The sequence below is a fragment of the Theobroma umbraticum genome, unplaced genomic scaffold (genome assembly GCF_002168275.2).
Source record: "Theobroma umbraticum cultivar Fairchild unplaced genomic scaffold, ASM216827v3 scaffold_56.0, whole genome shotgun sequence".
NCBI lineage: Eukaryota > Viridiplantae > Streptophyta > Magnoliopsida > Malvales > Malvaceae > Theobroma > Theobroma umbraticum.
In genome coordinates, this window is record NW_018397256.1 from 12,037,270 (window position 1) to 12,047,528 (window position 10,259).

Below are 10,259 nucleotides of genomic sequence, written 5' to 3' on the forward strand. Positions count from 1 at the left end.
AAAAATATAAGCATTTATTTAGTTCAAAATAAAAGTAAAAGAGTTTGATTGAATGTAATAAAAATATAAAAATTTATTTAAATTTTTCTAAATAGTTTAAAGGGTTTTTTTTAGATATTATGTCAAAGTTTTTCTTTCCAAATTAATTGCTTTAATTTCTATTTTGGGACACCTAAATTATCATATTATTAATTAATTCTTCATAATTTGCATTTTTTCCTCTTTCATATATTAAAAAATCACTTTATATAATAAAGATATTAATATTCTCGTATATAGGAGTAGAAGAAATGTTTTTTAAACCATTATTCTAAAAAAATAATACTAATAAAATTAAAAGTGTAATGCAAATAAAAATAAACTAAAAATAATTTTGTAATTTGTGTAATTAATTATTAACTGACCTTTTAAGGGTGTGGTAAGCTAGCTGTTATCTTGACAAATAAATTAAATTGTAGGACATAAAAGCATTGTCACGCCCCAAACTCAAGGTTTCAGGACCTAACGCCACATACTTATGGGATGAATCCCATAAGCATGTAAGGCAATAACATATTATTAAACTAAATGTAATAACTCCAAAATCTCTTTAAATTTTTACACTTTACAAAACCTCAAATCTCCATATAACACAATATATATAATCTTCCCAAAAGTACAAAAGTTTCATATAGCTATCATCTCTTTACAAACTAAAATCCGAATACTTACATCAAAACTTATAAATGTCAAAAGACATATACTAATCTTGCTAACCAAGGCTCTCATCGAATAAGTATAATCCCCACATATGAATACGTGTTGAAATTTGTAAAAATGATAAGGATTATGTGAATGAGTATAATCACTAAGTAAATAACTGATATCTTTACATTCAAGTTGGGCCAAAATTTCTAATACATATATAGATATCAAAACAAAATTTTTTTAGGTAATCTCATTCAAAACATATATTTCAAAATTTCATTTTTGAAGTACAAAGCAAACATAATTTTGTTTTAGATAACATAGTTAACACAATTTTGAAACTTTCAGGTAACAAAACAAAATATAATTTCACACTAATTTTATATTTTTATTAGTCTCCTGTAACATACTATGGTCATACTTAACTTCTTTGACATAAGTCATAATCATAACAGAAACCACAATTAACCCCAATGGCATGAGTCATAAAAATCATAATTAACCCCAGTGGCATGGGTCATAAGTATATCAGAAGCAATTATTGACTACTCTGAACAGTAACCGGTGGTGTGGTTGGGAGATTGATCTCTACATATCGATATGGCCAACGTTTAACTCCCATTGGCAGGATCATATCATAGCTATACTAGGAGACAAAATAAAATATATTTTTTGATTCTGATTATCCAATTTCACAAAACGGTACTAAAATTTAAATTGCTTAATTTTTTGAAATTTCTAGCAAAAGAGGTTGAATATAAGTCAAGAATAATTTTTAAAATAATTAAAAATGAATTTTTATAAATTCTAAATTTTCAGATTTTTATAATTATTTGCCTTACTTTAATCACTTATAACTCTTAACCCGAATTATTTTCAGTCATAAAATCAAAACAAAATTGAAGTATTCATATCATACTATAGCATTTGTTTCGATTAAAAGGAATATAAAATTTTCAAATTTCAGAAGCCAAAAATGTAAAATCATCATAAAAATATCAAGATTTCTGAGTTTTTAGTATCAATAAACCTAATTTAAGACTTTAATTCTCTTTAACACAAGAAGCCCCTAACTAAGCCATTGGTACCAAATTAAACATCTCATTTCATACTATAAAAACCCTCAAAGAAATGACAAAAATGTTACTAGAATATGAAGTTTCGATGACCCAAACTTGGGTTATCAAAACTGTTGAAAATCATGTTTTTAATTAAATTTAAAAATTCATATTTTTCAAATCACAAAACCAAACAAGATGCTACAAAAACCATTGGAAAATCTTTTCAAGACTTTTCCATTGATACCCATCATGCCACCGAAAAGTCACCGAAACAATACCGGATTTGAAAAAAAGTTAAAGAAATATAAACTAAAGTTAAAGCTTAATCATACCTTAATAATTGCTTTCTTGAATAAATCTTTTTTTTTTCTGCCTTCTTCTTTTCTAGGATTAGTTTCTTCCAAATGGTTTATTTTTATTTTTTCTTCTCTGTATTTTTTTAAACGCACTAATAAAAACTGACTTTAACTTCCTCATATGTGATAAAATAATTGACTTTATCTCTTTTCTTTTAAATGTATAAATTGTTTTTATTTAAACGTACTTTACTGATTTTTTTCCTTTTTTTTAAAAATGTGATAAGATATAATTGATTTTTTTTTTAACATGATAATGTAATTTGACTCCAATTAAAATAAAATCACTTTATCTGCTAAAAGGTCCTTATTATACAACTATTCTATTATAAACTCAAATATTTTATAAGTAATTTCAATAAAATCTATTTGTTAAATTTAGGATTTAGTAAACATACTAATGTAATCATATTTTTGGATTGAGGTATTACAGGCATATTACGAATAGCCACTTGGACATATATATTGCACCCAAAAATAAATAAATAAAACAATTGAAGCAATGTGGAAACATCTTATAAATATGAACAAATCGACTGACTAAAATTTAAGATAATTGGGACAGAGAAGATATCGGATGGCATCTTCTCGATTGCCGGTTCCATTGCATTGCTCTGTTCAAAGGCCTTCCTTCTCATCCAACTTTGATCACTTCAAGGCCTCTCTCTCCTCTGCTTTCAAGGTTAGTTTCTCTCCTAGTTGAAAGCAAGCTGTTTATACTTCATAGTTCTTAGAGTTTGTTTACAGGAAGTGATCATTAGTTTGCATGCTGGTAAATTTCTTGCTTGCTGGTTATTCTTTTTCTTATACTAAACTTCATGACCATTCTTCGAAGATCATCAAATATGATAAGCAGTTGATAATGATGGGCATCTTTTCGACAGCCATTAGTAAGACAGATACAGCAACTTCCCTTGCGGGTAGAGGTAGATGTCTCCAAAGCCGTCAAGAACACTTCTGTCAAGTTACTGGATGCATTTGTTGATTCTGTGGTCGAGTTTGTTGATCAGCCATTGCTACCATCTCAGGTACCATGGAAGCTTGTCCATGAATGTATTATATCATTAACAAAGTTAACATTTCTGGGTGCTTTACAGAGTAATTTTGCTCCAGTAGATGAGTTGAAAGAAGCCGTTCGAGTCACCAACATCCAAGGGGAAATTCCAGATGATTTTCCGGAGGGTGTCTACATAAGAAACGGTTTGTTATTGACATAATCACTTTATTATTAAACTATTGTCTGAATTCAAATAAAACAGGATTAAGTATCTTTAATTTATTACGAATTTTAAGCCTAATGCAACCGAAGGCATTGGTTAGGACGAAATCTCGACGAACCAGCTATGTTTTATGTGGCCTTGTATCTCCAGGGAGATTTCTCACAGGAGACAAACTAAAAACATTGACCCAAGGCTAAGTTGGTCTGATATGCAATGCCTGCAGCTCTCTTTTGGTGACAGTTTCTGTATTTTGTAGACAATTAGTACAATTGTAAAGACAAGTTAACAGATACAGTCCATTGACCGGGATTTATATATATATGACCAACTTAAACTTTTGTGCCTGCACTTTTGAGACTCGCCTTCCGCGGCGAGCAATTTGCCTATGAACAAGCCATTTGCCAGTGTGTTCTGAGCTGGTGGAATGATGTTTTGTTCTTCAGAGTCGATGCTTCTCATTACATTCCAAAAGGTTAAATGCCATGATGTGGACAAGTGGATTATCCAGTAATTTGTTGTTAATTATGGCTAAACAAGTTTTTGTAATTATTGCAGGACCAAACCCCATTTTTGGAGCGTTAACATCAACGATATCAATGTTCGGGAGGTCGAATCACATATTGGGTAGAAGGAGAAGGAATGCAGCATGCTTTGTATTTTAGCAAAGGCGTGTATGGTAGCTGGGCTGCTGTTTATAACAACAGACACGTTGAAACAGAAACATTTAGGCTGGAAAAACAACGGAACAAGCCGTCTTTTCTACCTGCCGTAGAAGGGGATTCGCCGGTTGTTTTGTCTGCTTTTTTGCTTAATATGGTGGGCTTGGCTTATCCGAACGTTCTTCTTTCTTATCAGTCAGCCTCATCCTAAATTAAAATAAGCCCACCTTCCAAGAGTAGTGGGGATCTTTTGGATTAAACAAGAAACCTTTGTCCATTTTAATTTGAAAATATCTGCTTTCCTAACTGAGCTAGATTTTTACTTTTTTGGATAAGTTAATATTTCTCAAGATTTGGTGTATAAGTGTTTGATTTATTTACATTTTCTCCGTTGAGATTTGGTAAAATAAACAAACAAATGAGCAATACCAATGTCTTTGAGCATGCCGGGAAGTTCTACTCCATTGCGGAAAATCACGAACCTCAAGAGATCAACATCGTTACACTAGAAACCTTGCATGACTGGGATGTCAATGTAGCTTGGAACAGGCCATTCTCCTCTCATCAAAAGGTTTCTTCGCTTTCCCTACAGAAATTATTTTTGGGTTTCGACTTTACAGTGGATTCTATGATTTTTTGGCTAAGATCATTTCTTATGTAACAGAAAGCTCCAGGCACAGGGGAGCTGGTAATCATGGGGATAAATGCAACTAAGCCTTTTGTTGAAGTGGGAGTAATTTCTGGTAAATTCTTCTTTTCCCAGAGCATTTAGAATAAGATTGAATTATCCTTTAAGGCCTGGGCGACCTGCTAATACATGTGCTTTAATTTCTTTTCAGCTGATGGAAAGAAATTGCTCCACAGAGCCGATCTGAAGCTCAATAGGTGCAGCCTATGTCATGAAATTGGAGTTACAGAAAGGTAAACTGAGTGGTATATGGTCTTCATCATAGTTTAAAATTACTGAATATTACTTAATAAAATTGACATGGATTTCTGGTTTGCAGGTACAATGTGTTTATGGACCACCCTCTATCTATAGACTTAAACAGACTTGTTCGCGGTGGCCAGTGAGTCTATATATATTCGTTACAGGAATTTCCTCCTTCTGCTGTAAAAATGTTTTTCTTTTAACATTTTTGCCAATCTTGACATGTAGATTAGTAAAATACGAAAAAGAAGGAGATGCAAGGATTGGCATAATGCCTCGCTATGGTGATGCGGATTCAATTCAGTGGTTTTAGGTGAAACCGAATTGCACATTTCATCTCTTCAATTGTTTCGAAAATGGTGATGAGGTAACTTATGGCTGGAATTATAGCATATTTTAACTGTGGAAAATGATCTTATAACTGATCTAACACCTAGAAAATTCTGACAGTGACACTGTGCTTCGAACAGGTTGTGATTTGGGGCTGTAGAGCTCTGGACTCACTAATACCAGGGCCTGATCAGGGAAAGAATAAATTCGACTGGTTTTCAGAAAAATTCAGGCCTGTAAAATCTACTGCTGAAGGAAGAGCTGATACCGTGCCAGAAGACCAACTAGTATTTCCTCGTCCTTATGAGTGGCAAATGAACATGCGAACCGGAGATATAAAGGAGAGGAATCTGGCAGGGACTGAATTTCCCATGGATTTTCCTTTGATTAATGGAGCTTTTACAGGTGTTAAAAACAAATATGGATATTGCGAAGTTCGTGATTGTATTGCAAGTTCTGCCTCAGGTAGTCAATAGAAACAGGCCCCTGAAATGGAAATTTGCATTAGCATTCCCATTTGTACTACCCTTTGATCTGATAAATATTTCAGGCATGGCAACATATGGAGGCCTTGCCAAGCTGTACTTTGAAGAGCAGAACACTTGATTTTCCTTGGTATTTAGTTGCCTCAAAAATACTTTTTGTCCTCTTTTCCATCATTTATTAATGGGGGAATTAATATTCCAATTTCTATATTGAAACTAGGGAGAAAATCAAGAAGAAGGGTTGATAAAGGTGGAATATCATATGTTTGGGAAGAACACTTTTGGCACTGGTGCCTCCTTTGTTCCTAAAGAAGGGGGTGCTGAAGAAGATGATGGTTGGGTTATCACTTTTGTTCACAATGAAGATACTAATATATCTCAAGTAAGTTGATTTATAGCCTGCTAACTATATCCATTGCTGAAGTGTTTGTATCGAACAGAGAGGTTATCTTTTTTCATTGCGGAGCAGGTTCTTGTAATTGAAGCGAAGAACTTCTCCAGTGAGCCCGTAGCCAAAACTACCGTTCAGAGTACCTTACGGTTTCCATGGAGCTTTTATGCCAATGCAATTACGAAATGAAACCATGAGGATAGTTCCCTCTTTGAATCCCAAAATATCAGAAAGTATATCCTGTTCCTACTTACACAGTCGCAATTGCACAAATGTCTACTAATACGTAGTATCTGGATTGATTGACAACATGAATTGAGTGCAGGGGCTTTAGCTTCTGCTGTCAGACCACAGGAGTCTAATGGGGCACAGATGGGGCAAAAAGCATGCATAAATCCAGGAATCATTTAGCCTGTTCTTGCAGATTTGTAAATTGTAGTAATTACTTACCATCACTTTGAATGTGAAAATTGAATTATATACTAGTAATTACTACTGTAATATTATGCGAACCTATTCATATTAATTTTCTTAGTTTTTCAACATAAAGAATATACATGGATTACTAATGCCTTTTTAGATTTTGTAATGAATGATTGAACTTCTTTCCTGACTCAGAATTCCTTCAAGTGCACTAGAATTCTTCATGATACTAGGCGGGACAATTGGTATATATTTAACGAGATTGATGCATTTGTCCATTCACTAAACATAGTGTCCTTTACACACACTTTACCAGAATAACTCTTTTGTAGATTCTCTAACCAAATTTGGAGTTGACAGGAACATGATATTCTCAACATGATGATAACTTTTGCTTGCACTTTTGTTGGAACGAGCTGCTGCCTTTTGTTTCATGTTAATATTTTGATTTATTTGTGATTTTTGCATTGTTTTACAGCACTGAGCAAGAATCTTTTATTTAAAGGTATTGAGTACCACTAGGCCTGTATCTTGATTGTACATATTAACTTTGATCCTCATATATGAGTCATTCTCTACACCGTAGTTTCAGTGAAATTAATACAAATTTTATTTGACTGAAAAAAAAATTCCTCATGAAACATAAAAGAGAAAGTATATGCTTCTGGACCATCAGCTGGTTCTTACCTAATTTGATTTTTTTTTTGAAAGATGAGTTTTTATTAATGATAAGCTGGAATGCCATGAGGAGTCTTCAACGTTGAGATTTGGAAACTCCTGTTGGCATGGAAGCTATCTGGAGAAGAACCTGTTCTGTACAATTACAAAAAGAGCAGCTGCTCAAGGAGCATTTGACAGCATCTCAACACGAATAATCTCAAAAACAAGCAGAGTTCTGGATAAAATCTCTAAACAAAAGTTTAATACTAGTGAAACTAAGATAAGTGAGTAGCTTATGTGGCCTAGACCGAAAAACTGCCAATCAAACAAGTGAATCATTCCAGTTGAAACCCCGGTAAGCCTTCAAAGGTAGACAAACAGGGATCACGCCTAGAAGCCTCCAAGAGCAATCATCCCTCTTACTTTTACTGCAGCAATCAAAACGAAGAATTCCCTTGCAAGCTGATCACCTTCCCCCTGTCCACGGCCGACACAAAATCCAAACGACCAAACCCAACCTGATATTCAGCCCCTATGCGTCCCACGTACAGCTATGAACCTGGCATCTCCCAACACACCCAATGTGTTACATGAATTCATTGTCTCTACTGAACCTAGTCGCTGGGAATGGAAGATACCTAGAAAGATTTACTGGAGACTGCAAATTAAGTAACATCAGATGCATATGGCATTGTTAAAATAGCAATGACTAACTATATATAAATCTTTATACACATTAATTATGATATATGTGAACAGTTAATCAATTTGGTGTGACAATTTATACATAACATGAATTTGACTTTACTCTAGATTATGTCAAAATGAATTTGGCTTATTCATTCTAGTCAAATTCGCAGCAAGGTTCTTTCATGGCATTGATCTATGACTGCAGAGATTAGAACCTGTGATAAGTGTTTTTTTTCTTTTTTTTTGAAACGTAATTTCATTAATCAAGACAGGGAGCCCCTGTAAAAACAGAATCTGGCTTAAAGTAAGGCCAGGAAACAAAACTGGCTGCAAAAAATGCCACTGAAAACGTGAGCCTGTGCATGGCCACGCCCCTACAGACAGCCCCAAAACAGTCAACCCAAACAAGCAGCACAGAGCAGGAATCAGTGAGCAATGGAAGCAGAGCCTTAGGCTGATTCCAAACCTTACTGACTCCACTCGTGAGACAAGCAAACCTGTGGGGAATTACAACACGACCAACCAGCATCCTAAGACAAAACCTGTGATAAGTTACCGCCGCAATATGACGTTGAACCAGCAATGGAAGGACCAATTATAGACATTTTTGAGAAATTGGTATTCAGCAGGAGGAAATTTCCTGGAAAGAGATATTGTACAACAATTCACAAGTATATATGGTCAACATGCCTGGAATTTCCATCTTTGCCAGCAACCAATAAATTATGCAGGAAGGCTTTTTCCAGGTAACAAGGCTTAAATTTACAGAAAGAAACCAGTATAAAATATTGTTTGCACAGCTAAGCATCTGGATAAGAGGATTTTGTTTCAATAGAATATGGATCATCAAATCAGAAAATGCAATCTGGATGTTGAGATAAGCATAGGCGTGACAAAATCTGGCTTCCAAGTATAGTATTCTGGGGTCAACCTTCCTGTTATGGAAAGAGGCCTATTTTGATAAACTGCGCCATTAGGTACGTGAAAAGGGCGATAGCAGAACGGTTATAGGCGGGACAAACCAACGAAAGCAAAAGAGCTCCCCATTGGCCACAAAAGAAGAATAGCCTAAACAGAAAAGAGTTCAATAGGCGAATTTTGGCGGCAGCAATTTTGCTTATCGCCCCATGAATCAACCAATTGTGCTCATCCTAGTTTCTTGCCTATTCTTCCATGTCAGAGCCCAAGAAGCAGCAGAGCCTTCCTCGGGTTTCCTTCATCCTTTCCGCATAAGCCTCTCTTTAGTCGTTGGAATCTCCTTAGCAATGTTCTGTTTAACATTTGCTTTCCTTGTGTTCCTCAAATTCTGTCATGCAAACCTGGTCGATAATTTTGACCATACTACACATCCTCAAAACTTTCATCGCCTTTCTCAGTCAAGTTCCATATTTTCTGGAATTGATAGAAGAATAATTGAATCAATTCCCTCTTTCCAGTTCTCTGTAATTAAGGGGTCAAAAGAGGGCCTAGAGTGTGTAGTTTGCATATCGAAATTTGAGGATTCAGATATTCTTCGACTTTTGCCAAAGTGCAAGCATGCATTTCATATGAACTGCATAGACCAGTGGCTCGAAAGACACTCAACCTGCCCTCTTTGCAGGTGTAAGTTTGATTCTAGAGATCTAAAGAATGTCACTCATTCAAACAGCTTGAGATTATCTCAGAACCCTTCAAATCTAACTGATGATCCAAACGTTGAGCTCTTTGTGGAAAGGGAGCAGGACGATCAAGTTCAAGGGTCATCATCAAGGTTTACCATAGGAAGCAACCTCCGCAGCATTGACAGGGGTAAGAAACAAGAACTACCGATTCAAGAAGGTGAAGGTAGTAGTGGAGATAATCCAAAACTCTTGCATAAGTTCAAGCATAAGATAATTTTTTCTGATCTTGTAATAAAGAATCGATGGAGTGATGTCAGCCCATCAGACTTGTTGTCCTTGAAATCCGAGATGCTCAGTGTCATATCAAGCAAAAGATTCTCTTCGTTGGAATCAAATAGTAGAAGGTTTCCTACTGGCTTATCAACGAGTAAACAGATTGAAAAGGTTGAGGATTTAGAGAGGAAGAGAATGTTTGAGTCCGAGTTCAGCATAACCGATAAGAATGATCCAAGTTCAACCTTTCCTTCCGCTTCATATAACGAGTCAAGTTCATCAGAGATGAATCATATGGAAAAGAGATCAATGTCTGAGATTACAGTCTTCCCAAGGTTCAGGCAATTCAGTCTGAAAAACCAAATTTCACTGGTTAACATTAGTGGAAAAGAGGAGAAGATACGGGGGCTTTGGTTACAATTAGTGCGCAAAACAGTTCATTGGTTTTCCGGACAGGGATCAGAGAATAGCAGGCAAAGATTAATTATATGA

The 10,259-nt window shown here is 35.1% G+C and overlaps 2 pseudogenes; both read left to right on the plus strand.

Annotated features, from left to right (window-relative positions):
• Positions 1 to 2,681: 2,681 nt before the first annotated feature.
• LOC110410757 (carotenoid 9,10(9',10')-cleavage dioxygenase 1-like) lies at positions 2,682 to 6,531 on the plus strand (annotated as a pseudogene).
• A 2,489-nt stretch (positions 6,532 to 9,020) lies between these two features.
• Positions 9,021 to 10,259, plus strand: LOC110410758 (E3 ubiquitin-protein ligase ATL42 pseudogene; annotated as a pseudogene).